The sequence below is a fragment of the Mauremys mutica genome, chromosome 8 (assembly GCF_020497125.1).
Source record: "Mauremys mutica isolate MM-2020 ecotype Southern chromosome 8, ASM2049712v1, whole genome shotgun sequence".
In the NCBI taxonomy this organism is placed as follows: Eukaryota; Metazoa; Chordata; order Testudines; family Geoemydidae; genus Mauremys; species Mauremys mutica.
This window is the reverse complement of record NC_059079.1, coordinates 72,574,048-72,599,310: the sequence shown is the minus strand read 5'-3', so window position 1 is coordinate 72,599,310 and position 25,263 is coordinate 72,574,048. Positions and strand designations below refer to the sequence as shown.

Sequence of the window (25,263 nt, the reverse complement as noted above, 5' to 3'; positions counted from 1 at the left end):
TGCCCATGGGGCAACCAAGCAGTTGCAAATGGCTTGCTCCCCAGCTCTGCCCCCAGCGCTTCCTCTGTGGCACAGGGCCCACACCTCACCCTGTCCCAGCTCTGGGCGAGCTGCACAGAGGGCACCTCCAGCCATGCCATGGGTGCCATCTCAGCAGAGGGAGACAGGGACCAGGAGCAGCACTGACACTGCCTCCATATGGGTCCTTGGCTGAGTCTCTTCCCCTTTAAGTGGTGCTGCCCTACCCCATGGGGCTCCGTGCCTAATGCACGTCAGCCCCTCAGTATCCTCAGGCTCTGCATGCTCCAGTGAGCTGGACTCACTAGCTGCAGCAGGGTCCCCGTAGCCTCTAGAGGCACACACTGCAAACTGGCGTGGCCAGGGTCAGGGGTGCACATGGAGACATGGGCCCTGGTTACTGAGTCTGGAACTCAGCTCCCACACTGGCTGCTGCCCCCTGTCACGTGTCAATGTGCTGCCGTGTTGTTGTATTGATAGTGTGGATATGCGCTAAGATGCAGCCAGGGGAACGTGGCCAGTTTGGCAGAGGGGCTACTGGCCCCTGTTCAGCCTGTTTGGATCAAGGGGGTAAAATATTCACTGGTGTGATGCTCAGTAGTGGGGTTGTGTTTGTGCTGTCATTAGGTTTCAGCATCCACCCATTCAGATGAGAGGGCAGTTCCTCCCACTGGCTGGCTGCAGACTCAGGCAGGCTCCCTGCATTGGCAACGCTGGGGTCACGGTTTTGAGGTAAATGCTCCCTTGCAAACAGGAGGCTGAGATCCTGGAACAGGTGTCTGCAGCGTGGATGCCGCTCCCAGCAGTGTCCATTAAACTAAAGTCAAAGTGATTTTACCCTCACTGTTTTCTGTGTCCTCATGTGTCTCATGTACAGCCCTCAGCTGGCACCTGTTCTCCCCCAAGTGAGCCTGGGATAGTGGGTGGGGGAGCTGCTCCCTGGGAGCCCATTCCTCCCTCACCGCAGGGTGCTCTCAGCTCAGCCCCAGTGTGACTCTGAGAATCCCCCAGGACAGACCCACACCTTGACCTCCGCTCCATGCCAGTAACTTGGTGACCCACTGCAGCCCTGAGCACCCCCAGTGCTGGAGCACAAACCTCGCTGTGACCCTCCTTTTAGCTCTGGCCCTGGGCTCCTGATGGGACCTTCAACCCCCCAGATGTGCCCAAGGTCCCAGATGGAAGTACATCCGCTGAGGCTCCTGCCATGACCACCATCTCTCTGCTGCGGCCCTGAGGCCCCCGCTCTGCCCCTTTCCAACATCAGTGTCAGCCCCCAGCCCTTTCCCTTCCCCCAGGGCTCCCCGCAGGCGAGCGCTGTCCCATGATGCAGCTCCCAGCTCCCCCCGCGACCTCCAGGAGGCGGCCAGGGGCTGCTTTCCTCCTGACAGCTGCGTCATCTCAGCCGCTGCCTGTCATGGAAAGCCAAGCACAGGTATAAGAGCCAGCACAGCACTCCTTCCCTCAGAGAAATCCCTTTCCCGCCAAGGCAGCCCCTCCCTGGGGCCGCCTAGCACTGCCACCCACTCAGAGCAGTAACTGGCAACCTCCTGCCATGGCAGCAGCATTCCCAGACATGGCTCCCCCCATACCCCAGCAGGATCTCTGCGTTCACGTCCATCCATTTATCCAGTGGACTCTGATCTCTCCCAAAGGAGCAGGCACCCACCCCGCCTTCACTGCCTTTGCTAGCAGGAATGTCCCATGCTCCGCCATGGGCAGAGGAAGTTGTATGCAAGCCCCAAGAGCAATACAGAGGCTGGCTGGGCAGTGTGGGGACCCTTTGTCTAAGGATACTGCCTGGACCCATTTCTGTGCTATGAGAAGACCGAGCTCCCACTGTGGGAGACAGGCCTGGAAGTTGGCCAGTCATTCAGAGTCCATGGGGAGAAGCATGACCTTCCCCGAAGGCCAAAACAGCACAGGTGTCTTGGGTCCTGCCTGTTTCAGCCCGGCCCTTCTGGGACTATGGCTGCTCCCTCACCTGGCCTGCGCTCAGGGGTACAGGGACAGCCTACAGGCCCAACTCCAGCAGCACTCTGGGCACCCTGTGGTGCTAGGCTCCTGCGTCCATGTGCTGCAGCTGCATCACTGCTGCCAGAACGGGCTGCAGGCAGCTTCTCCTTCCCGCTCAGCCTGGGCCGGGCTTAATCCCTCAGGGCTCTGGCAGAAGGTGTCACTGAGGGCAGAGGCTGGGGAGGTGCCTAGGGAACCCCCACCACACACACTCTGCAGCCCCTGTGCTCCAGAGCAGCTTCTTCCTCTGCACCATTGCTCCAGGAGGGGAGCTTGCCCAGCAGCCAAGGGCCTGCACTTGTCCTGCCTCCTGTCCTTCCAGCTGCGTGGCGTCACCCAGCATGTCACAGCCGGCTTCACACTTGGGGCCGAGTCTGGCTCCTAACCACACAGACAGATGTTGAGATGAGTTCCTGTCTGCATCCTGTAAAACTTGCCCATACCGGTATTGCCCTGGCCTCTTCTTTTGTCATTCAGTGTTGAACGCATTCTAAACCAATATGCATTTCCTCACCTTTTGGGGGCGAAGCCAGACTTTAAGGCACCTGCTCCCCTACATGGTGTAAACTTTGCTTGTGCCAATCAGAAACGAACACAAACAGGTTTTGGGCCCCGTCCCCTATGACACTTCTATGATGTCATAGTGGGTACTTTATGGCCTGCCTGCCATGTGCAGGCAGGGAGAGGAGAAAGAAAACGAATCCTGTGTATACCCGTGTATTCTGTGTATACCCATGTATCCTGTGTATACCCGTGTGTCCTGTGTATACCTGTAACCGAGCCTGATCACCTCGAAGCCTCTCTCTCAGCTCACGTGTTTCAAATAGAGCTTCTACGTTTGCCGGTCGTTATGCGTTGGTTTGTATTTGTAAGTATCAGTTATTACTAAATGCTGCATCTTTGTTTATAAATATTGTTAGTAGATATTTTAGTCATTGTGTGTTTTAAGTTTCATTAACTCTATTAGCTAATCATACGCTGCTCCCTTACCCCTTGTAATTATCCCCAATAAAACTTTTAAATTGATTAAGTTTAGTGTGTGTGTGTGTGTGTCTGCAGTTTGCATCGTGACCCACACTCTCCTTGCATCCCTTACCAATATAGTCTGTTGCCACGTGCAGCCTGGTAAATAACAGGCCTGCATTTTCTTTCGCCCCTGCGAGTCCGTGGCAATCCACAACAGACACATTGCTGAGCACCCACAGCTCAGGCCTTGGAAGCAGGGCCACCAGGGAACACAGCTCTGACCTCCCCCAGCGCGGTCTGGGGTGAGCACTGGTGCCAGGTGTGACAGAATAGGGAGTAAGGAGTATTAACCTGGTAATGTTGCATGGGAGTTTTACTAGTTTACTGTCTGCATTAATACTAGATGGTGATGGGAAATAAGGTTGTGACTTCACTGAGGGATGATACTTGATGTCCAGCACGTAAATGATGGCGGCTGCCCTTCGTAATCTGAGCCCCGGAGGGGGCTGGGGCCAGGTGACACCTTGCACTTGGGAACCACAATCAGCCATCACATACACCTCCTGCACAGCCGGCACAGGCACTGTGCCACGGGAAACACACACAGCCATTGCACACTTCCTTCACAGCCAGCACAGGCATTGTGCACACTCGAACCACACACAACCATCACACACCTCCTGCACAGCCGGCACAGGCATTGTACACACTCAAACCACACACAACTATCACACACCTCCTGCACAGCCGGCACAGGCATTGTGCACTCTGGAACCACACACAGCCATCACATACACCTCCCACACAGGCACTGTGCCACAGGAACCACACACAGCCACTGCATACACCTCCCACGCAGACGTCATGCACACTGGAGCCACCCAGACAGACACATAGACACACCTCCCACGCAGACACCCAGGCACAATGCACGTCTGCAAAAATTCGCCTCCTTCCTGTAATTTAGTTTCTGCTTTTCCCTTCTCAGTGACTTCCCTTTGCTTTGCAGAGCTGGGCTCAGGAACAATCTCCTCCTCCTGCCTCAGTTGCCCTGCCCATGACCCAGGGCAGGCTCCAGTCCCATGCCCTCCTGTGGAGGTATCAGAGCTGGCGTGTCCCCCTGTTGTGGGTGCAGTGCTCTGGGGGCAGACATTGCTCTGGCTCAATGCCTTAAGGGGCAGAGCCGACTTCTGCATCCCTCTAACAAGCGCCTGGAGGTGTCCCCCTTGCTGCCTTTAGCTGACACCACCTGGCCTAGGCAAGAGAGCTGGAGGAACCCTGGGAGGGCAGGGCTGGAGGCTTGAATGCTGTGACCCGTCCTGGGGTGGCTCGCTGGGCTCCTCTGGGTTGGGGGAGGTGGGGACATGGCAGCCAGCCCTGGGAATGCCAGATGGGGAGTGAGGCAGGAGTGTCCAGAGAGGGCTCAGGTATCACAGGATGTTACCTGCAGCTGGCCCTGCCATGCAAGGTCACGTGACCTGCTGCCCAGGCCCGTCCGCCTGGCACTCGTTCTTCTTGAGGCTGATGTTACTGAGCTCCTGGATGAGCTTCTCGTTGATGGGCGAGGGCAGCTGAGCACTCCTCTTCTTGGTGCTGTCCTGCGGGGTTTCGGAGCTGGGAGACAGCTCCAGAGGAAGGGGCAGCAGCGCAGCGCGTCGGGGGCTCCGGGTCCAGTTCTGCTCCCTCCCCAGGGCACGCAGCATGCAGGGCAGATCCACGTTTCTCTCGAGCGAGGCTGTTTGGGTGGCTCTGAGCCCAGGGGACCTGTCCCACTCCGGGGTCTTTTCGGGCTCCAGGGTCAGGCCCCTTTCAAGGGAAAGCGACTTTCTGGGACATCTGCCAGCGACGGGTGTGTGTGTGTGTGTGCAAGCCCCAGGCTGCTATCCCTGCTTCAGGGGGAGCTGCTGGGTCCAAGTGGCTCCTGTGCCTGACTCACATCAGAGAGTCTAGCCTCCCCCAGGCCTGGGCTGGCCCTAGGCAGGAGGGGCTTCTCCTGCCCCACTGCCACTCTGGGGCCTTCTCAGCCACCAGCTCTGCACCTGCCCCAGACAAGGCTGAGAGCAGCCATGAGCTAGGACAAAAGGTGTGTCCCCTGGCCAGCTCCATCCCATATAGCCTCCCCCTCTGCCCAGCCTGACACCACCCTCAATGCCTACCAAGCCAGACTTTGCCTGGGTGAAAGGGGCCTATGTCCGGGCACCCAGAGCAGGGCTGAGGCCAAGCCCGAGCTGGAGTGATCAGCTGGATGGATAGATGCTGTCCCTGGTCCAGATGCTATTCAGCACCAATCAGAGCCATTCTGACTCCCAGCCCAGCTCGGCCACGTTGCCTCCACCCCCTGGCTCCTTCCCTGCTTGTAGGAGACTCTGGTGGGGGATCCAGACAGAGCACAAAGCCATGCAGAACCAGCCCGCCCCCCAGCTCTAGCCACCTGGCATGCTCCTCCCTGTCATGGAGTGTGGGGGAGTCCAGCCCTGCACCCCTCTTCCTGGGACTCACAGTGACTCTCAGCTAGCCAGTAAATCAGAAGGTTTATTGGACAACAGGAATACAGGCTACAGCACAACCAGGACCCCTCAATCGAGTCCTTCTGGGGTTCAGAGTGCTTGGATCCTAGCATAGGATTCCCTGAACTCTCAAGCCCCAAACCAAAACTGACTCAAACCCTCTCCACTCGGCCCTCTCCTTTGTCTAGCTCCCCGGCAGAGGTGTTGACCTCCCCTCCCCCCTGCCTAGCTCAGGTTACAGGCTCAGGTATTGTCCCTCACCTAAAATCCTCCCCGGCTCTCCCAACCCCCACACAGACAGCCCCTACTCCATCACATCTCTCCCCACTTCGAGACTGAACTGAGCGGGGTCACTCTGCCCAGTGACCCAGGGAAGTTCAGGGCCCCCTCTCCGGGACAGCGCGTCCGCTATCAGGTTGGCACTTCCCTTCACATGGACCACGTCCATGTCATAGTCCTGCAGGAGCAGGCTGCACTTCAGGAGCTTGGCGTTGGCTCCTTTCATCTGGTGCAGCCAGGTCAGGGGAGAGTGGTCGGTGTACATGGTGAAGTGGCGCCCAAAGAGATATGGCTCCAGTTTCTTAAGGGCCCACACCATGGCCAGGCATTCCTTCTCGATGGCCGCGTAGTTCTGTTCCCGGGGTAGCAACTTCTTGCTCAGGTATGCGATGGCGTGTCTCTCCCCCTTTTCATCCTCCTGCATTAACACCGCCCTCAGTCCCGTGTCTGAGGCGTCGGTGAACACCATAAAAGGCTTGTCAAAGTCTGGGTTTGCCAGAAATGGGCCACTGAACAGAGCCTCCTTCAGTGCCTGGAGAGCCTGCTGGCACTGCTCGGTCCAGACCACCTTGTCTGGCTTCCCCTTCTTGCACAGCTCAGTGATGGGGGCGGCTATGGCACCAAAGTGGGGCACGAACCTTCAATAGTACCCCATCATCCCAATAAAGGCCTGGACCTGCTTTTTGGTCTGGGGAACGGGCCAGTCTCTGATCACCTCCACTTTGGCTGGTTCAGGCTTTAGGCAGCCGCTCCCCACCCGATGGCCCAGGTAAGATACTTCAGCCATCCCCACCTTGCACTTCTCAGCCTTTACGGTTAACCCAGCCTCTCGGAGTCGGTCCAGCACTTGTTTAACCTGGGACACATGGTCCTCCCAGGTCTGGCTGAAGACGCAGATGTTGTCAATATATGCCACGGCAAAACTTTCCATCCCCCTCAGTAGCTGATCCACCAGGTGCTGGAAGGTGGCCGGCGCTCCTTTGAGACCAAAGGGCAGGGTCAGAAACTCGTAGAGCCCCAGAGGGGTGTTAAAGGCCGATTTCAGCCTGGCATCTGCGTGCAGCGGCACTTGCCAGTAGCCCTTGGTAAGATCCATGGTGGTGAGGTACCGAGCGCCTCCCAGCCTGTCTAGGAGCTCGTCAGGCCTGGGCATGGGGTAGGCATCCGATACAGTGATGGCATTGAGCTTTCGATAGTCCACACAGAACCAGATCGACCCGTCCTTCTTGGGGACCAGCACCACCGGCGAGGCCCAAGGGCTGGCGGACGGCTGGATCACCCCCAAGGCTAGCATGTTCCTGACCTCTCTTTCTAGGTCCTGGGCAGTTTTTCCAGTGACCCGAAAAGGGGGGCATCTTATAGGGGGGTGTGACCCGGTCTCCACCCGGTGGACAGTCAAATTAGTGCGTCCAGGCTGGTTGGAAAACAGCTGTCGGTACAGATGCAGCACCCCTCTGATCTCAGCCTGCTGGGCCAGGGTCAGCTGATCAGAGAGGGGAATTGCCTCCAGGGGGGAACCAGCTTTTGTCCCCGGGAACAGATCCACTAAAGGGTCCTCTCCCTGCTCCTCCCAATGTCCACACACGGCCAACACCATATTCCCCCTGTCATAGTATGGCTTCATCATATTCACATGGTACACCTGGCGGTGGTGCATGCGGTTCGACAGTTCCACCACATAGTTTACCTCATTTAGTTGCTTGATAACCTTGAAGGGCCCTTCCCAGGCAGCCTGGAGTTTGTTTTTCCTCACGGGGACGAGAACCATCACTTGATCCCCGGTGGCGAAGGCACGGGCCCGCGCCGTGTGGTCATACCAGACCTTCTGCTTCCTCTGGGCTTGGGCCAGATTCTCCCTGGCCTCGGCAAGTCTTTCCCGGAAGGTCAGGACATACTCCACCACTGACTCGCCATCGGGGGTGGCCTTCCCCTCCCATTCGTCTCTCATCAGGTCCAGGGGCCCCCTTACCCGCCTCCCATATAACAGTTCGAAAGGCGAAAACCCGGTAGATTCCTGGGGTACCTCCCTGTACGCAAACAGCAGGTGAGGTAAGTACTTGTCCCAGTCCTGTGGGTGCTGGTTCATAAATGTTTTTAGCATCATCTTTAGCGTCCCGTTGAACCTCTCCACCAGCCCGTTGGACTGGGGGTGATACGCTGAGGCCCAGTTGTGCCGGACCCCACATTTCTCCCACAGGGACTGGAGCAGGTTCGACATGAAGTTGGACCCCTGGTCCGTTAAGACTTCCTTGGGGAACCCCACCCGGCTGAAAATGGTCAGCAGCGCATCTGCCACGGTGTCTGCTTCGATAGAGGACAAGGCCACCGCCTCGGGGTAGCGAGTGGTGAAATCTACCACCACCAGGATGTATTTTTTCCCTGACCGGGTCGCCTTGCTGAGAGGTCCCACTATGTCCATGGCCACCTTCTGGAAAGGTTCTTCTATGATGGGCAAAGGCCTCAGAGCTGCTTTCCCCTTGTCCCGGGCCTTTCCCACCCGCTGGCAGGGGTCACAGGATTGGCAGTACTGTCTGACATGGGTAAAGACGCCAGGCCAGTAAAAGTTCTGTAGCAGCCTCTGCCTGGTGCGCCGGATTCCCTGGTGCCCTGCGAGAGGGATGTCATGGGCCAGGTACAGTAGCTTGTGGCGAAACTTCTGGGGAACCACCAGCTGCCTCCTGATCCCCCATGACTCCACTTCCCCGGGGGGAGCCCATTCTCGGTACAGGAACCCCTTCTCCCACAGGAACCTCTCCTTGCAACCTCTCCTCATGGTCTGTACCGCACTGAGGTCGGCCAGGTCCCTTGGCCTCCGCAAGGAGGGATCTTTCTGCAACTCGGCCTGGAACTCAGCAGCTGGGACAGGGATGGGGACCTGCTCTCTCTCACCAGCTGGGTCGGAGGCCGCAACCTCTCTGGGCCGTGTCTCTGGGCGTTCCCTCCCCACCAGGTTAGGGTCCTGCGCCTCGGGCAGAGTATCTTCCCCGTTGTCAGGGCACAGTGCCCTGCATCGACTCTGACTACGGGTCACGACCAGGGCACCCCGGGCGTTGCTTGGCCAGCCCTCGAGGTCCCCCCCATTAACACCTCCGTGGGCAAATGGGGGTGTACCCCCACGTCCTTGGGGCCCTCCTTGGCCCCTCACTTCAGGTGTACCCTTGCCATAGGCACCTTGAATGGGGTCCCGCTCACACCCCTCAGGGTCAGGTAGGTGTTGGGCACCATCCGATCTGGGGCCACCACCCCAGGCCGGGCCAGCGTCACCTCTGCGCCCGTGTCCCAGTACCCAGTGACCTTCCTCCCATCTACCTCCAGGGAAACAAGGCACTCTTTCCGGAGGGGTAGCCCCGTGCCCACACTGTAAACCAAAAACTCGGCGCCTGGAGCATCCAGCCCCTCAAAGGAGCTGACCTGGGGCCCTCCTCCCTCCTTTGCAGGTGGTACGTGGCCAGCCCCCCTTTCCTGCGAACGCTGCCCCTCATCCGGCTGGGTCTCTACCAGGTTAACCCGGTGTGGGGTTGGTCTGCTCAGTCTGTCTTTGAACCTGGGGCACTGGGACCATATGTGGCCCCTCTGGCCACATTGATAGCAGCTCATGTCCCGTTGGTCCCCTCGAACCGGTCGGTTGTCCCTGACGCTGGCTGTTCCTCTTGGGAGGGGGTTCTCCCTATTCCCCCTTTGGGAGGTCCCAGGATGACTCTCTTTCTGCATCGCGGCAGGCCTGTTCCTTTGGGACTCCTCCCTGCCACCCCCCGACCGGCTCTTCACAAAGTCATCAGCCAGCCGCCCTGCATGTCACGGGTTCTCTGGCTTTTGGTCCCTCAACCACAGCCTCAGGTCAGATGGGCACCGCTCATACAGTTGCTCCAGTACCAGCAGTTTAATCACGTCCCCCTTCATCTGGGCCCCATCTGCCCACTTGCATGCGGACGGCTAGTTGCAGATATGAGATCTCAGGGGTTTTATACTGACTCCGGAACCTCTCCCGGTACATTTCAGGAGACAGCCCAAACTCGCGCAGCAGGGCCTGCTTGAACAGTTCGTAGCTCCCTTTCTCCTCCTCTCCCAGCTGGCCGTATAATTCCACGGCTTTGGGGTCCAGTAAGGGGGTGAGAACCCAGAGCCTGTCCGCAGGATCTACCTGGTGCAGCTCGCAGGCCGTCTCAAAGGCACCCAGGAAGTCATCCATGTCCTCCCCCTCCTTACGCGGGGCCAGGATGCACTTATCAAAGCTCTGCGCAGTCCTGGGCCCCCCCTCACTCACCGCTGGCCGGGGCCTGCTGCCCCCCAGCCTCGCCAGGTCCAGCTCATGTTGACGCTGTCGCTCTTTCTCCTTCCGGTCATGTTCCCTCTGTCGCTCTTTCTCCTCCCGGTCATGTTCCCTCTGTCTCTCACGATCCTTCAGCTCTCTCAGTTTTAGCTCTCTCTCCCATTCCAGCCGCTTGCGCTCCACGGATGCCGAGCGTCGCCGGGACGATCCCCTGCTGGGGGGTGAGCTTCGCCGGGAGGATCCCCTGCTGGCCGGGGGGGTCACAGTGCCCTCGGTAGTCGCTGGGCTCCTCCTCCCCCTCCCCCTAGGCATAGGAATGGGGGGTCTCGGGAAGCCCTCAGCAGCCGGCTGACCACTCCCAGTGCGGACAGACACTGGTGCCTGCGCTGCATCTGCCAGGCTGCTTCCCTCAGAGACAGGGATCAGTTCATTCACCCGATCTCCCTCCTGCAGCTGGGCAATCAGCTGGTCCTTGGTGAGCCTCCCACTGCGCAGCCCCCTCTGCTTGCACAGCTCCACCAGGTCGCACTTACGTCGCTTGGCATACCTCTTCCTGCTGGCCACTTGCAGGCTGGGGTGCTCACCGCTCCCCACGGTTTCCAGGGGGACCCCTAGTGTGCCAGTCCTTGAGGTCACCACCTCTCTGCCAGGGTCGAGCTGCAGACTCCTCCACCCCTGGGACCGCTCGCTGTGATCCCCCGGGGGACCCTATTACTGCAAAGTCCTTCTCTCTGGTCACACACTCCTGTCAGGGACTCTAACCCCGACAGCGAAGTTAGTTGTCTGATCACAGAGAGACAGGCAACACCAGCAAGGTCCGATCAAAAGCTCTTTATTGACAAGTGCACGCATCAATAGAGAGCAGCTCGTCTCCAGCGAGAACCAGCCCCTCTTTACAACTTAGTATTAGCCTATTGTGGCAAAGTCCCGTCTCAGTCTCCCCAGCCTCTGCTGTTTTTAGCTCTGGAGAGACCGGCTAGGGTAATACAGTCCCCCTTAGGACTCAGGGGAAGTCTGTTCCCTGTCTTCTCACCAGTCTTAATTAAAGTATTTTTACCCTGCCTTGTAGGAGAGTGTCCTGCCGCTCTGCCTGGGGAGGCTTGCTGTTTCAACACTCCTGGTAGCCAGGCTCCTTCTCTCTCTGCTTTCCCCCCGCTTCCTTCCTCCCAGGAAGGGGTTTAAAAAGGTCTCAGGCAGCTCCAAGTTGGAACCAGCTGATCCTAATTACCCTCAGGTAGCTCCCCTCAGCTGATTCTAATTTGCTACCTTGGTAACCCTTTCTCAGCTGAACCTGCTTGACCTGTAGTTGCCTCTCAGTTGATAAGGAGGAGGGCCTTTTAACCCTCTGGGACTGACTCCTCCCCCCCCCTCTGGCAACTGTCTGTCCTGAGTTTATCACACATCCCCCCCCCCTGCTCAACACTACAGGGTTGGGCTACTTGGGTCGGCAAAACAGTGTACCCTTGAAAGGCCATCCGCGTTGCCATGCTTGATTCCAGACCTATGTTGTACTCTGAAGTGGAAGGGTTGTAGCGACAGGAACCACCTGGTCACTCTCGCATTTTTCTCTTTGTTTTGGTGCATCCACTTCAGGGGAGCATGGTCCGTGACAAGGGTAAACTTCCGTCCGAGTAGGTAATAGCGAAGGCTTTCAATGGCCCACTTTACGGCCAGGCATTCCTTTTCAACTACGGCATATTTCTGTTCCCTGGGCAGGAGTTTCCTACTGAGGAACAGGACGGGGTGTTCTTCCGCTCCAACCAGTTGTGAAAGGACCGCTCCCAACCCAACTTCTGAGGCATCCGTTTGCAAGATAAACTCCTTCTCCCAGTCTGGAGCTACCAGCACTGGGTCAGTGCAGAGCGCGGTCCGCAGGTCTGCAAATGCCTCTTCAGCCGCGCTAGACCATTTCACTATATCTGGGCCACGGGCTTTCGTTAGGTCAGTTAGCGGGCATGCCCTGGTGGCGAAGTGGGGGATGAACCGCCTGTAGTACCCCACTAGCCCCAGGAATGCTCTGACCTGTTTCTTCCGGACAGGTCGGGGCCAATTCTGTATTGCCTCTAACTTGTTGAGTTGGGGCTTTACCACACCTCTCCCCACTATATATCCAAGGTATTTGGCTTCTGCTAGCCCAATTGCGCATTTGGAGGGATTTGCAGTCAGCCCTGCCTTCCTCAAGGTGTCTAGGACTGCTTCCACCTTCCCCAAGTGCGTCTCCCAATCCGGACTATGTATAATGACGTCATCAAGATAGGCGGCCGCATACCTGCCATGTGGGCGTAACAGTTTGTCCATGAGTCGTTGGAAGGTGGCAGGAGCCCCATGTAAACCGAACGGGAGGACAGTGTATTGATACAGTCCCTCTGGAGTTGAAAAGGCCGTCTTCTCTTTGTCGGCCCTGGCCAAGGGAATTTGCCAATAACCCTTAGTCAGGTCAAGGGTGGACAAAAATCGTGCTTTCCCGAGTCGGTCAATTAGCTCATCTATCCGGGGTATAGGGTACGCATCAAATTGGGACACCTCATTCAGTTTCCGGAAGTCATTGCAAAACCTCATACTGCCATCCGGCTTAGGTACTAGGACCACTGGGCTTGACCATTGGCTATGAGACTCTTCAATGACCCCTAACTTCAACATTTTCCTGACTTCTGACTTGATCTCTTCTCTTTTCGCCTCCGGGATCCGGTATGGCTTTACATTCACCTTCACTCCAGGCTCCGTGAGGATGTGATGGTGAACCTCAGTAGTCCTGCCTGGCTTTTCCGAGAACACATCCTGGTTGCGTTCAATTATGTGGATCACCTCCACTCGTTGGTCAGAGGTCAATTCTGGGGATATTCCCACTTGGCCAGGCAGGTTGCTCTCGGGAGGGGGTGACCCTATAGTGACCACATGCGCTTCTCTGTCTTGCCAAGGTTTCAACAGGTTCACATGATAGATTTGTTCCAGCTTCCGGCGTCCGGGCTGTCGGACTTTGTAATCGACCTCTCCAACGGCTTCTATTACCTCGTATGGCCCCTGCCATCTGGCCAGGAGCTTGCTCTCTGCTGTGGGTACGAGTACCATCACCCGATCTCCCACCTGGAATTTTCGGGTCGTCGCCTGGCGATTGTAATATGTTTGTTGGGCCCCTTGTGCTCTCTCCATGTGTTCCCGCACTATGGGAGTGACTTGGGCTATCCTGTCTTTCATCTGCAACACATGCTCGATGACGTTTCTCCCTGGGTTCGGCTGTTCTTCCCAACTTTCTTTGGCAATGTCCAGTATGCCACGGGGGTGGCGAGCATATAACAGTTCGAACGGGGAAAACCCAGTCGAAGTCTGAGGCACCTCCCTGATCGCAAACATTAGGTACGGTAGCAGGGTGTCCCAGTTCCTCCCATCCCGGCTCACCACCTTTCGTATCATGCTCTTCAACGTCCTTAAAACGCTCGACGAGGCCATCAGTCTGCGGATGATAGACTGATGTCCTTAGGGTCCTTATGTGGAGCATTGCACATAGATCCTTCATTAATTTAGACACAAAGGGAGTTCCTTGATCTGTCAGGATCTCTTTGGGTATTCCCACTCTAGCGAAAATTTGGATTAATTCTTTAGCTATGGTCTTGGACGTAGTGTTCCGTAGGGGAATGGCCTCGGGGTATCGGGTGGCGTAATCTAGCACCACCAGTATGTGCTGATGGCCCCGGGCTGATCTTTCTAACGGCCCTACTAGGTCCATAGCTATCCGCTCAAAGGGGACTTCAATAATCGGGAGAGGTACCAAAGGTGCCCTTAAGCGGGGTCGGGGCCCGTGTAACTGGCATTCTGGACAGGAGGCACAATATCGTCGGACCGCTGCATATATTCCAGGCCAAAAAAACCTCTGTAGAATTCGGTCTAGGGTTTTATCTACCCCTAGATGTCCCCCGAACAAATGGCTGTGAGCTAGCTCCATCACGCCCCTCTGATGTTTCTGTGGTACTAGGAGCTGTTCCACGACTTGCTCTTGGATACGGACAACACGGTACAGCAGATCCTTCTTGATCATATAATACGGCCTTGGGCCCTTGGCTCTCCCTTCCACAGGGACCCCATTCACCTCCACTACTTCTTTGTGAATGTTCTGGTATACTGGATCATTGGCCTGATCCTGTCCAAAATTCTCTAGTGAAGTTCCAAGTTGCCCAAACTCAGAGGGTTCTATCTCCCCCTCCCCTTCAAGGGAGGTCCCTGGGGAACTGGGCCCGGCTACTGGTTCCCAATCCTCCTGCCTAGTCCCCTCGTCCGTTGGGCCAACTCTCTCCCCTACGAGTATAGGCTTCTGATTCTGGGCCAAGATGCTCGTTCCCCTCCTCTTATCTGCCCTCCTTTCTCGCCGAGTCTTCCTGGTTTTCCCAGGGGGCGAGAATAAGTCCTGGGCAAATTCTTGGAAGGCTGGGGGGTTGCTAACTATTGAGGCCACCCCATTGCTCTCTGGGGTGTTACCTTCTTCTGACTCCTCTCCAGGAAGTAGACTGCCAAACCCTGGGAAGTCTCGCCCTATGAGGACTGGGTAGGGGAGTTTCGGGACCACCCCCGCCATCACCTTAGTGGGATTTCCTTGGACCTCTATTTTCACTCGGATGGTCGGATAGTAATTTACATCCCCATGGACACAGGATATCCCTGTGCGCTTGGCCCGGGATAGTTGATCATACCCGACCAGCTTTCCCGAGACCAGCGTGACTGCACTTCCTGAGTCTACTAACGCGGTGGTCTTTATACCATTCATTTTAACTTGCCTAGTATATCTATGAGGGACCGTCGCTACTCCTACTAGGCTTATCAGGTCACATGACTCTTCTAGATTTCCCAGGTCGCATTGCATGGGCTCCTCTAGGTTTGGGCATTGGGCAGCTATATGCCCTATCTCTCCACATGCATAGCATCGGTACCCTCCTCGGGGCAGCCCCTTAATTTTTGGGCTGTGGGGCCTTACCCCCCGAGTCTCTCTCTCCCAGTCCCCAGGTCCCTCCGAGTACTTTGGCCGCTCTTCGTCCTCCTTCTTCCCTGCCATAGTTCGGCCTGGAGCTATGGCAACTCGGGCCCTTGGTACGTAGCCTTGCCTCCTATCCTGGCGCCTCCCTTCCCCAGTGGTCCGAGAGAGTTCCTGTGCTGCTAGACATCTCTCTACAAGGGCAACTAGCTCATCATAGGAGGAGGGATCATTTTGACTGACCCATCCTCGTATGTCCGGTGGTAGCCCTCTCATGTACCTGTCCACAACTATGGTTTCCACGACTTCCTCCGGCCGGCGGGTCTCGGGGCACAGCCACCTCCGGGCCAGATGGATCAGGTCAAACAGCTGGGACCTGGGGGCTTTGTTGGCTCGGTATTTCCACTCATGGAACCTCTGCGCCCTTATAGCTGTCGTCACGCCCGACCTTGCCAGGATCTCCGCCTTTAGCTGGGAGTAATCGGAAGCTGCTTCTGTTGCCATATCAAAATACGCTTTCTGTGCCTCCCCACACAGAAAAGGTGCCAGGATACTGGCCCACTGGTCTTGGGGCCAGGCCTCCCGCTGGGCCGTCCTCTCAAACGCAAGGAGATACGCCTCCACGTCATCATCCACTGTCATCTTCTGTAAGTAGCGGCTGGCGTGCAGGGGCCGAGTCCCATGGGGCCCATGCGTTAGGGTGGTCAGGGCCTTTAGCTGGTTCACAACCTCATGCAAGGTGGCTCGATCCTGAGCCGCCTGGCTCATCAGGAGTTGATTTGTCTCCTGCTGCATTCGTACCGCCTCCTGCTGGGCAGCCATCTGCACCCTGGTAGCTTCTTGCTGGGCCGCAGTGGCCTGCACCAATGCCTTCACTACATCTTCCATATTTTTTTTTGGGGTGCTTTTACCCTGCCCTGAGACGGTTTGCCGCAAAGTCTCACTCAAATCCCACCCCTGACACCACGTGTGGCAAAGTCCCGTCTCAGTCTCCCCAGCCTCTGCTGTTTTTAGCTCTGGAGAGACCGGCTAGGGTAATACAGTCCCCCTTAGGACTCAGGGGAAGTCTGTTCCCTGTCTTCTCACCAGTCTTAATTAAAGTATTTTTACCCTGCCTTGTAGGAGAGTGTCCTGCCGCTCTGCCTGGGGAGGCTTGCTGTTTCAACACTCCTGGTAGCCAGGCTCCTTCTCTCTCTGCTTTCCCCCCCGCTTCCTTCCTCCCAGGAAGGGGTTTAAAAAGGTCTCAGGCAGCTCCAAGTTGGAACCAGCTGATCCTAATTACCCTCAGGTAGCTCCCCTCAGCTGATTCTAATTTGCTACCTTGGTAACCCTTTCTCAGCTGAACCTGCTTGACCTGTAGTTGCCTCTCAGTTGATAAGGAGGAGGGCCTTTTAACCCTCTGGGACTGACTCCTCCCCCCCCCTCTGGCAACTGTCTGTCCTGAGTTTATCACACTATATAGACAGTTTTATTACATCATACATCATTAACTTGAGCAACCCACCCCCCTTTGTCTAACAACTCGAAACTAGACACTTTTAATATACACACATGCCTAGACTTTATGTCTACAACTACAGATTATTTAATAATATCTTAACAAGCACCAAAAGTTAGGAATACAGGGGAGTTTTAAACAAGCCTATAACTCAACCAGGGAGTTAGAATCTGAACTGTGGGATGCTAGAGTTTCTTATCAGTTCTTCAAACACTGTTCCTAACACTGCACTGCTGGTACTATGCCAGGAATGCAACCCCTGGTTTATCTCACTTTTTCCAGGGCATTGTGAGACAATGCTGCTTCTCAGTATTTTTCCACTCTGGGATTACCCAGAAACCTCTGTTAGCCTGACTTCAGTCAGGTTGGTATACCTGATTTGTCTGCTATATCTTCATTCAGGCCTAACACTCCCAGGGGTTAATCACCCCTACAATCGCCCCTTCGTTTTACTGCTCCCCAGTCATTTACTGCAGGAAGCGCTGTCCACGGGGTGCAGTATATCCCACCGCTAGCACCAGTTGTCACGGAGTGTGGGGGAGTCAGGCCCTGCACCCCTTTTCCTGGGACTCACAGTGACTCTCAGCCAGCCAGTAAAACAGAAGGTTTATTAAACAACAGGAGCACAGGATACAGCAGAGCTCGTGGCCAGGGCCAGGAACCTCTCAATCTGGCCCTTCTGGGGGTTCAGGGTGCTTGGATCCCAGCCTAGGATTCCCTGAACTCCCACCACCCAGACCCAAACTGAAAACTGACCCAACCCTCTCCACTCAGCTCTTTTCCTTTGCCTAGCTCCCCGGGCAGAGGTGTTAACCTCCCCTCCCCCCTGCCTAGCTCAGGTTACAGGCTGAATACCTGTCCCTCAGCTAAAATCCTCCCCGGCTCTCCCAACCCCCATGCAGACAGCCCCTACTCCATCACACCAGTGCAGAGGGGTCAGGCTGCAGGAAAGAAGAAAGCAAACCCCTCACGTGGGGCCAGGCAGGACACACTGCTACGCACGGGGTGCACGGCTCACTGTGCAGCAGGGCTGAGACCTCTGCACAGACACAGCCCCACCCACAGGCACAGCCCCCCCCACAGACACAGCCCGGGGGAAATCTCACCCACCCAGACGTGGCCCCGCAGGCAGCCCCCGCTCACAGACACGGCCCTACCCACAGAGGTGGCCTCCACTCACTCCATCCTCCCATCCCTCTGTTGCTTGCTCTCCCCACCCTCACTCACTCGGTCATTTTCACTGGGCTGGCTAAGGGGGTTGAAATGTGAGAGGGGATGAGGGCTCCAGCTGGGGGTGCGGGCTCTGGGGTGGGGCCAGAAATGAGGAGCTCTGGGTGCAGGAGGGGGCTCCAGGCTGGGGGTGGAGCCAAGGGGTTCAGAGTATGGGAGGGGGCTCCGAGTGAGACAGGGAGTTGGGGTGTGGGAGGAGGTACAGGCTCTGGTCTGGGGGTGTGGGTTCTGGGGTGGGGCCAGAAATGAGGGGTTCAGGGTGTGGGAGGATGCTCTGGGTTGGGGCAGAGGGTTGGAGTGTGGGGAGCAGGTGAGAGCTCCGTCTGGGGCTGTGGGCTCTGGGCAGGGCTGGGGATGAGGGGTTTGGAGGGCGGGAGGGGGATCAGGGCTGGGGCAGGAGGTTGGGGCCTGGAAGGGGGTCAGGGCTCAGGCTCCGGGCAGCGCTTATCTCAAGCAGTTCCCAGAAGCAGCAGCATGTGCCATGAGAAACACACACAGCCACTGCACACTTCCTTCACTGCCAGCACAAGCATTGTGCACACTTAAACCACACACAACTATCACACACCTCCTGCACAGCCGGCACAGGCATTGTGCACACTGGAACCACACACAGCCATCACATACACCTCCCACACAGGCACTGTGCCACAGGAACCACACACAGCCACTGCATACACCTCCCACGCAGACGTCATGCACACTGGAGCCACCCAGACAGACACACAGACACACCTCCCACGCAGACACCCAGGCACAATGCACGTCTGCAAAAATTCGCCTCCTTCCTGTAATTTAGTTTCTGCTTTTCCCTTCTCAGTGCCTTCCCTTTGCTTTGCAGAGCTGGGCTCAGGAACAATCTCCTCCTCCTGCCTCAGTTGCCTTGCCCATGACCCAGGGCAGGCTCCAGTCCCATGCCCTCCTGTGGAGGTATCGGAGCTGGCGTGTCCCCCTGCTGTGGGTGCAGTGCTCTGGGGGCAGACATTGCTCTGGCTTAATGCCTTAAGGGTCAGAGCCAACTTCTGCATCCCACTAACAAGCGCCTGGAGGTGTCCCCCTTGCTGCCTTTAGCTGACACCACCTGGCCTAGGCAAGAGAGCTGGAGGAACCCTGGGAGGGCAGGGCTGGAGGCTTGAATGCTGTGACCCGTCCTGGGGTGGCTCGCTGGGCTCCTCTGGGTTGGGGGAGGTGGGGACATGGCAGCCAGCCCTGGGAATGCCAGATGGGGAGTGAGGCAGGAGTGTCCAGAGAGGGCTCAGGTATCACAGGATGTTACCTGCAGCTGGCCCTGCCATGCAAGGTCACGTGACCTGCTGCCCAGGCCCGTCCGCCTGGCACTCGTTCTTCTTGAGGCTGATGTTACTGAGCTCCTGGATGAGCTTCTCGTTGATGGGCGAGGGCAGCTGTGCACTCCTCTTCTTGGTGCTGTCCTGCGGGGTTTCGGAGCTGGGAGACAGGTGCTGGAAGGTGGCCGGCGCTCCTTTGAGGCCGAAGGGCAGGGTCAGAAACTCGTAGACCCCCAGAGGGGTGTTAAAGGCCGATTTCAGCCTGGCATCTGCGTGCAGCAGCACTTGCCAGTAGCCCTTGGTAAGATCCATGGTGGTGAGGTACCGAGCGCCTCCCAGCCTGTCTAGGAGCTCGTCAGGCCTGGGCATGGGGTAGGCATCCGATACAGTGATGGCATTGAGCTTTCGATAGTCCACACAGAACCGGATCGACCCGTCCTTCTTGGGGACCAGCACCACCGGCGAGGCCCAAGGGCTGGCGGACGGCTGGATCACCCCCAAGGCTAGCATGTTCCTGACCTCTCTTTCTAGGTCCTGGGCAGTTTTTCCGGTGACCCGAAAAGGGGGGCATCTTATAGGGGGGTGTGACCCGGTCTCCACCCGGTGGACAGTCAAATTAGTGCGTCCAGGCTGGTTGGAAAACAGCTGTCGGTACAGATGCAGCACCCCTCTGATCTCAGCCTGCTGGGCCAGGGTCAGCTGATCAGTGAGGGGAATTGCCTCCAGGGGGGAACCAGCTGGTCCCGCCCGCAAATATGGCCCCATTCACACCATGCCCAGCCCCAGTCTCACTCACACCCAGATCACCCCTTGCCCAGCCTGGCCCAGCTCTCACACCCACGGCACAGAGAGGCAGCCCTGCACAACGAACACAGCCTGCAGCACCCCTGCGTAGTTCACTGGTTCTCCCGAGCCTGTCTGGAGCTGGGTGGGGGTGTTTGGAGGTGGCGCAGTGGGCTGGCAGCTTGTCGCTGCAAGGCTCTGGGGGTGCTGGCACTGCCTTACCAGTGTCTGGTTGGCGGAGAGCATGGTGGCATCTGTATTGTCTCCCCGCAGAGGGATCAGGGGCATGGTGCCAAACTTCTGCTTGGTGAGGTCGGAGGAGGAGCGCCGTCTCATGATCACTGGGCGCAGGTCGTCATGCTGCATGAGAGTGCCAACACGTCACTGCTTGGCATTCTCAGCCCCCACCCTGCCCCAGGCCCGCTGCATGCCTGGCACACCGGCTCTCACCCACCTGAGCCTTCAGAATGCTGGTGGTCCAGTCCCACAGCTCGGCCTGCCCCGCACACGCCAGGCACCTGCAGAGCCACAGGAGACACTGGCTGGATATTGGGGACCTGGCACTTGCTACCCACAGAGAGAGGTGCTCCCCAGGGCAGCTCGCTGTAATGGCATCACCAGCTGCAGGGCCCTGCCTGCCTGGCTCTCAGCTTCCCCAGGGGCTGGCCGAAGATGGGAAGTTCCCCACACAGGGGCCTGGGAGCCCAGCAGGGATCAGCTCACCCCACAGCCTGGGGAGCTCCCTCTAACTAGTGCCAATGCCAGCAGCGCCTCCGTGTAGTGCTGAGAGCTTTCCGCAGTCACAATCCACCAATGTTCTGGCTCCCCCAGCTACACGGCACGGGCATGTGAGGGGAGAGAGCCAGCAGCCCAGCCCTGCCTCCCAGACTCCTTGGCTGTGGGGCAGTTACCATTCTCAGCCTTCATGCTGCACAACCACAGGGGTCACATGCCAGGCCACAGGGACTGAAGAGGAAAGAAAAGGGAAGCGGCTTGGCTGGTGTCATGCAGCTGGCTTGTATCCCTAACAGTACTGCCAGCTACCAGCCCCGAGCTGGGCCTGGCCGCTGGGCCTGCTGGCTGCTCAGCACTACTCCAGCAGAGCACAGGGGCAGGGACAGCACTCTGGGGGCTGGCAGTGGTGGCAGGGGGTGCACAGCTGTCCCAGGCATACTGTGTAGAGCAGTGTGAGATGCAATGAGCTCATGGGGGCAGTGGGAACATGCCATCAGGACCACACACTCTGGCAGGCTCACTGGATGGGGACTCAGACCATGAGGAAGGACATGGGGGTGTACAAGTATCTGGCCCAATCGCAGGGGATGGGCTGGGGCCAGCAGACTCTCGCCTGGAACCGGGGGTGCAGGAGGCCACGTGCTGGGCGCTCTTAAAGGTGCAGCTCATGGTGGGCCCTGGAGCCCCAGAGCAAGTCTGGAAAGCTCATGTGGGGAGCAGTGAATTCAGGGGCAGAGGCGTGTGTATGCAGCAGAGGGAGCAGGGGCCAGTGGGGGGGTGGGGGGTGGGGATAGGGAGCAGGCAGTGTCCATGCTGCTGATGCTCTGCAGTCTGTGCCACCAGGATGGGCAGCTAGTGGCTCTGGCAGAACCTGTCTGCTCTCAGGTTCCAGCTCCTGCGTCAGGTTCCTGACCCCTAGTTGCCGGGGTGGGGGAAGGGGAATCCCAATGGCCTGACTGGATCTGGGGATCCCGAGCAGCAGGTCATGGCTACAGGGACCCCAGCATCCTGCGTCCCTGGGGCAAGGGGACCCCACAAGGTACTCACAGCTGCTGCTTGTCCAGGATCAGAGTGAATCCCCACCTAGAGCAGAGGGACACAAGGCACAGTCAGTCCAGGGCAGGTGCTAGAGCCAGAGCTCCGGGTGCGGGGGGGTTGAACTGGGGGGGTCACAGTGTCCGAGCTGGGGCAGACTGGCAGGTCCCTATCAGGCTGGCTCTGGAGCTGGGGCACAGCAGCTGGGTGATGCAACTGGTGAGGCCTCATTTGGAGTACTGTGTCCAGTTTTGGGCCCCACACTACAAGAAGGATGTGGATAAATTGGAGAGAGTCCAGCGGAGGGCCACAAAAATGATTAGGGGGCTGGAGCACATGACTTACGAGGAGAGGCTGAGGGAACTGAGATTGTTTAGCCTGCAGAAGTGAAGAATGAGGGGGGATTTGATAGCTGCTTTCAACTACCTGAAATGGGGTTCCAAAGAGGATGGATCTAGACTGTTCTAAGTGGTAGAAGATGACAGAACGAGGAGTAATGGTCTCAAGTTGCAGAGGGGGGAGGTTTAGGTTGGACATTAGGAAAAACTTTTTCACTAGTAGGGTGGTGAAGCACTGGAATGGGTTACCTAGGGAGGTGGTGGAATCTCCTTCCTTAGAGCTTTTTAAGGTCAGGCTTGACAAAGCCCTGGCTGGGATGATTTAGTTGGGTTTGGTCCTGCTTTGAGCAGGGGGTTGGACTAGATGACCTCCTGAGGTCGCTTCCAACCCTGAGATTCTATGATGTGATTAGAGCTCTCCTGGCACAAGGGGGGTCGAATCAGGGCTTCGCCTGGTGAAGGTCACGCCCGAGGCTGTAGGACAAGTCTGGGGTAGGGTTAGGGGTAGTGCCAGGCAAACGGGGCCAGGAAGTGGGGGTGCTGACAGATGCCAGGCACAGCTCTGGGCAGAGGGTGTGGGGAGATTACCATCAGGGCAGGTGTTATTGCTCGGAAGGGTCCTGCACCCCAAGCCCGACTCTTACTGGGACGGTGGCTTCAGCTTCTTCCGAATCCCCATGTAAACCTTGGCCATGTTGAGGGGCCACTCCCGCTCCGGCTGGGCACTCTGAGAAGAGAGAGCAAGACACTCAGCCCTGCCCATGGATACTCCCCATTCCCCAAGCCCTGCCCTGCCCTCCCTGTCTGCACACCTCCCCTCCACTGGCCCCGGCCTGCCCTCCCCTTTCTGCTGGCTCCCCTCCCCTCCCCCCCCAGCCCTGCACTCCGCTCTGCTCTCTGCCACATTAGCCCAGCCCTTCCAGCCTCACTGGCACCCCTCTCTTCCTCTCCCTGAGGCCTCCTATCCCTTCTCAACCAGCCCCAGGGATGGGACAGGGCCCCCCACTCTGCACATGGGGAAAGGGCCCCAAGACTCGGGTGTGTGAGGAGCACAGAGAGAATCCAGAACCTTCCCCTGGCACAAGCTGGCCGAACGGCCGCCCCTCACAGCCAGGTCTGGCAGCCCCTCCTTCCCGGACCGCACGCCCCATTCCCATGGCTGGAGGCAGGGCAGGGCGTTGGCCTGGCTGCCCGATCTCTGGGAGAGCTTTTCTGATCCCAGGGGCTGTGGCAGGCCCCCTCCTAACCCAGCGCTGTCCACGTGTCTGGGCTGCCCCAGAGTGCCAGGTCTGGGTCCTGCTTTACCCTTTTCTCCTTCAGCAGCAGCAGCTTGTGATCCTGGATGACGAAGTATCGCTCCTGAAACTTGCAGCCCAGGAGTTTGGGAGGCTCCTCCCGACACTTCAGCACCCCACACTTAGGGCTCTCGCGCTTGGCACCTGCACGACAGGGCAGAACAAGGGGGTGAGGAATGTCCTGGGCACCCAGAGAGAGGGCCTGGGCAGGGCAGGATTAGGATGGGATGGGGATTAGCAATGGAAGGAGTCAGGGGGTGGGTGGGTGAGTGGGTGTGTGTGTGTGTCAGACAATGGTGGGGGTCAAACAGTAGGAACGGGGCGGGGGTGTCAGATAGGAGCAGAGTAGGGATCAAGGTCCCCCTTGCCCTGGCTTTGTCCCCCTGGTTTTCCTGCGGGAGTCGCTGGTTCACAGCCCTGGCTGTCTCCGAGCATCACTAACAGGACAAGTCTCTTTCCACCTCCAGGGTGTGAGGTCTGGCCCAGCCTGGGGTCGTGGCATCACAGCTTCTGATTCCTAGCCCAGAAACATAGCCTGACTTATCATCTCAATTCATCCGAGACTAGCCAGTCTCCCTGCAGGGGCAGGTTTCGGCTGGTTCTCTGGCTGGGCAAATGGGGATTTGCAGCTAGCTCTAGCATTGGAACTGTTTTGCAACGTTAACCATGATGATCACACCCAGCATGTCAGCAGACATGCAAGGACCTGATCCTGTAGTCAGATCCAGGGTGTTGAGCCCAATGGGGGTCTCAAGGACACAGGTAGGGCTCCCAATTCTGAGGTGCAAAATATGGGCCATGTGGGCTGATCCTGAGCCCATAACACTGGCCAGCTGGCAGTGGGCACTGAGCACCCATCCAGCTTTCCTGGGACAGCTACCTCAAAAAATGGATGCTCCTGAGAAAACCTGGACGGGTGCAGCCCTACTGTGGTGTCTTGCTGCATAGATCTGACCAGGCCTGAGTGAGTTTATTGGTGGTTTAAATGACAGAGGCTGGGGCCCCCTGCTCCAGGCCCATTCTCAGTCTTGCCCCAGGCCTAGCCTGACCTCCAGCAAAAGGTGTCATGGGGCTTCACTGCTTCTGAGCTCTGCCATGTTCTCCACCCTAGGCCAGTTCTCTGAAGCCTGGCGCTAGCTCTGATGTTGCTAGGCCTGGTTCCTGCAGTGTCCCTGCGGCGCCCTGTTTCACCAGCCCAGCTCTTCGGAACACTCTGAAAATAGAATTGGTTGAATAATGCAGAAAATTCCTGAATAATTTATTCACAGAATAACAGTATTATTCACCATCTCCATTATTCAGCCAGCTGCATAGGGCTGGAGCCCGGCTCAGGGCTTTTTGCTGTTCAGAAGGCTCCACGCTGCAGGAACGCTGAACTGCCTCATCTGCCCCAGTCCTGCTGGGAGGCGGCTGGATTTCTGCTCTCTTTGCTTGTGCTTTTATTGGTGTAAGTGGCTGCAGGCGAGAGACGCCCTGTGCAACAGTGCAGCAGCCTGGGCTGTTAGTTATGGCTTGGAATATGGGGGTGAGATAGGAGCCACAGTGCACGGTCACCCTGCTGGCCTTTCTCTAGGGGACCCACAAAGAGTGCACAAGGAGTTGGGCCAGTGGCTCCTTCTCCCTTCTTCCCATTGCTCGTTCACCCCGCTCCCAGTACCTCACTGCAGGAAGCTGCCTGATTGGCTGGCCAGGGAAGGATGGGCAGGAGAAGGGAGTCGTGGCCAAATTTTCCAAAGTGCTCAGCCCCCCGTGGAGGATGAGAGCGGCGGGATCTGCTGGGGGCTGTGCTGCTTTGACAGCCTGTTGCTAAGAAGGTGCCTACACTGGCCAGCTCAGGAGAAAGCTAAAGGCAGCAGGAGGTGGGTGGGGGCTGGAGAGCAGACCAGGAAGCTGCATGTAGAGGTGGGCTGTAGTGGCTGCAAGATTCACACTCAGTGCTGCAGCTTGGCCCTGCTCTATTGGCTCCTCTCCTTGCATCACTGGTACGTCCAGCAATGGGGCAAGTGGGGATGAGTTGGTCCATCCGTGCGCCACGGTGCTGGGGTGG

At 57.6% G+C, this 25,263-nt stretch overlaps 1 protein-coding gene across 2 annotated transcripts in view; it reads left to right on the top strand.

The window, feature by feature from the left end:
• Positions 1-25,263, top strand: part of LOC123375359 (proteinase-activated receptor 4-like) — a 62,564-nt gene that overhangs the window by 18,040 nt on the left and 19,261 nt on the right. The window lies entirely within an intron of this gene.